Source organism: Pteropus alecto, unplaced genomic scaffold (assembly GCF_000325575.1).
Source record: "Pteropus alecto unplaced genomic scaffold, ASM32557v1 scaffold195, whole genome shotgun sequence".
NCBI classification, from domain to species: Eukaryota; Metazoa; Chordata; class Mammalia; order Chiroptera; family Pteropodidae; genus Pteropus; species Pteropus alecto.
The window spans coordinates 9,012,291-9,015,638 of NW_006438073.1; the positions used below are offsets into that span (position 1 = coordinate 9,012,291).

Below are 3,348 nucleotides of genomic sequence, written 5' to 3' on the forward strand. Positions count from 1 at the left end.
CATTTTGGGGCCAACCACATTTGACAAGTTATTAAAACTCCCTAGGCTCCGGATTTTTAATCTATGAAATAGATACAGTAAAAAAATCATATAAAAAGGATGTCACGTCCCACGTAAGGGGAAAGTGGTTTTCTCGGAGCCTCAGGCGCAGCGAGCAGCATGGCCTCCGGGACAGAGGAGTGTGTTCCTTCACGGGCGCACGTCCCACAGTTTCTTCAGGTTTCTCGTGTGGAGTCTCACAGGCCTCTGCCGTCACCTGGTCACAATGAGGAGCAGTATTATCTGAGAGTGTGGAGCTACGCAAAATAAAGTTTACAACAGTAAAAGTTCCTGTAAAAACAAACAAAATGACCTGCGAAGTGGGTTTAAATATGATGTCCGACGTCGAGTTACAGTTGCAGGCAGAAATCAAGAAAGAAGCCGGGAACAGAGAACCACCTTCGTGTGACTCGACTTACACGAAGTGTCCACTGTGGGCAAGTCACAGAGACAGTAAATAGACCCGGGGGTGGCGGGGGGAGCTGGCTGGGGCTGGGGGCGCTGGAGAAAGAGAGAACAGCCGACCGTGGGTGCACGCTTTCTCACGAGGGCCGTGAAAATGGTCTAACATCGCCTGTAGTGATGGTTGCCCAACTCTGTGACTACGCTCAGCCCTTAAATTATACACCTCAAAGGGGTGAATTGTACGATATCTCAATAAAGTTATTTAAAAAAATTTAACAATAAAAGAAAAACCTCAAAAACGATGCATATAAAGCAAACAAAACCAAACCCCTGGAACGCTTTCGTCGTAATCAGTGTACCGACTCGGTGATTATAGGGCAAGAACAGTGACCTATACAGACCATTTCAGATAGTCCTAGTGATGAGGGAAAACTCTTCTTTTCAGAATAAGTCCAACAAATCAATAGGATGGAATGAGAGAATTAAAGGAGAAGCAGTTCACCATCCCCAGTGAAGTGACTGATTCAGACAGAAATCGTCAAGGGGTGCTGACACCGGGCAGTGCACGAATGTGGGCTGTGTGCTCACGGGGCAGCCGTGTCTCCCCCGGGGACTGTCTGTGCAGATTTACAAGGTGGGATCGGCCGATTGCTTGGCATCCTGCCTGACGGACTCACGGTGCCTCCTGGTGCATTGCAACATCAAGTCGACAGCACCACCAGGGTGCCGTCCACCCCACACGTGGAACCTGAATCAGGTTGAGCCTGTAGCTCCACCTCCGGGTCAAAGGAAATGAAATATAAATAGTTTCCATATAGATCCAAGACATGTCAGTATGTAATCAACATAGATTATTATCGAAATATTTTAGGTCCTTTTTGCAATGAGTCTTCAAAATCTTGCAATTCAAGTCAGATGCCAAATTTTCATGGGCAATGCCTAAACTGTACTTAAATTTCATGGAATTTACAGTTTAAAAAAGTGTATTCACACACTCGAGGTACTCCAAACACACTGAGAAAGTTTTCTCAGACTGAAGCACGTGCCCATCGCTCATTCATCCCCCTCGACATTGGCATGCACGTTGACGAAACCGGTTCATCTTTTTGGGAAGAATTTACTCTGAAGCAAAAGCAATTATCAGTTGCAAAATGGCATCGGTTCGTTGCGTAAACGCACCCACCGAGTTGCTTGCTGCGACTCGGCCGAGTTCACACTGAATTCAAAGGTCACTTGTCACACAAGCCACAGCGTGTCTTCAGTTCTGGGAGGCGGTTTCTCCAGCTAATTTACACATTGCTGCTTATTAATACTGAACGTTCTGCCCATTCATGTTAGAAAGTTTTGTGAAATCATGATCGCTGATATGTATTCTAAAAATTCCCATCGCAAATAAATTCTACTCATCTAGCCAGTTCACGATAAGCTTAGAAATGACGCTTTGAAGCTTCAGGTTTAGCTCTTTCAGATGCAGTGTGATGTCGTTGAGAAGGCACAAATCACACTGCCACTTGTCCTTGATTATCTGATATTTGGCAAACGTCCCCTTTATTTCAGGAAACTCCTGGACTGGAGGTACAGTTGGAGTGAGTCTTCGTGACGGTCCTCCACGAGGCAGCCCAGGAGCACCGGCGGTGCTGCGTCCATCGGCTTCGATTCCTTTCAACAGTGCCCTGAACTAGCGATGATTCAGATCATTTGCACATATTTACTGAACAATTAAAAAAAAACGGCCATGCCACCCTGAACGTGCCTGATCCCGTCCGATCCCGGAAGCTAAGCAGGGTCGGGCCTGGTTAGTATTTGGATGGGAGACCGCCTTGGACTACGAGGGGCCGTAGGCATTTAAAAAACAAACAAACAACAAAAAAACTCTATGCATGGCACTCTTCACAGCATCTGCCGAGGGGCCGTAGGCGTTTAAAAAACAAACAAACAACAACAACAAAACTCTATGCATGGCACTCTTCACAGCATCTGCCTCAGAAAACAGAATACAAATAGTTTCAATATGTATCTCATAACGGAATGAAGCAATAAGAGAAACATCCGTGTCTTGTTTTAAAATTCTAACAAATCCCAATTTTCAGCCAACGTAGCTCCATTGGGATAGAAATTAGTTTTTTCACCTCTAGCTGACACTCTAAAAAAAACTCAGAAATACCCTGTTTATGGTTCTATTTTTCAGGCCTTGTTGGTAAGGTTTCTTTGTACATTCGAAAGTCCGGTGCTGGCCTGCGGCGTATCTTGCTCCATATTACAGTTGATTAGGTGTGTTTTAGATCAGTTCATTATTTTTTTTAAAACCTAAGCTATGTTTCCAGCAGTCCAAAGATTACATGTATTTTGAATATATAACGTTGGCCTAATGTGTTTTCATGGGGACGACTTTCTCCAGCGCAACAGCAGGCCCGCCCTGTGATTCCCGCTCCTGGTCAGCGGTGTCACACCCCGTTTCCCCTGAAGCTCCAGCCAGGTGTCTTCCTGGTGGGGGCAATTCTGCCACTTTCCTCTCGTCTTACCTGAACCACCCCGGCCAGCCTTGCCAGCTTTCTGCTGTGGCACCCCTTCTTAGCATGGAGCCAGCAGGTGGGGAACCTGAGTTCTAAGGTCTTCGTCCAGGCCTCGGGGGACACGTTTTCTCGAACGCAATGTGAGCCACGGAGGTGGAGACGGCCCGCGTGTTATTCACATAATGTGAATCGTGGCATATTTCCAGCGAACACCCCCAGGGCAGTACTGTCGCCCATAGTGCTCAGCAACGTTAAAACACAGAATGAGAGCCGCCTATTTCTGGAGAAATCTTCCACCCACTGAGTGGGTTAAAGTGTGAGCTGGGTTTGTTTACTTGACCTCGAGGGCGCTTCCACCTGGCTGCTGGGGTCCTCCAGGGGAGGCGTCCCT

General features: G+C 46.8%; 1 pseudogene; it reads left to right on the plus strand.

Moving 5' to 3' along the window:
• The first annotated feature begins 2,169 nt into the window (after window positions 1–2,169).
• On the plus strand, window positions 2,170–2,288 carry LOC112482349 (annotated as a pseudogene).
• Window positions 2,289–3,348: the final 1,060 nt, after the last annotated feature.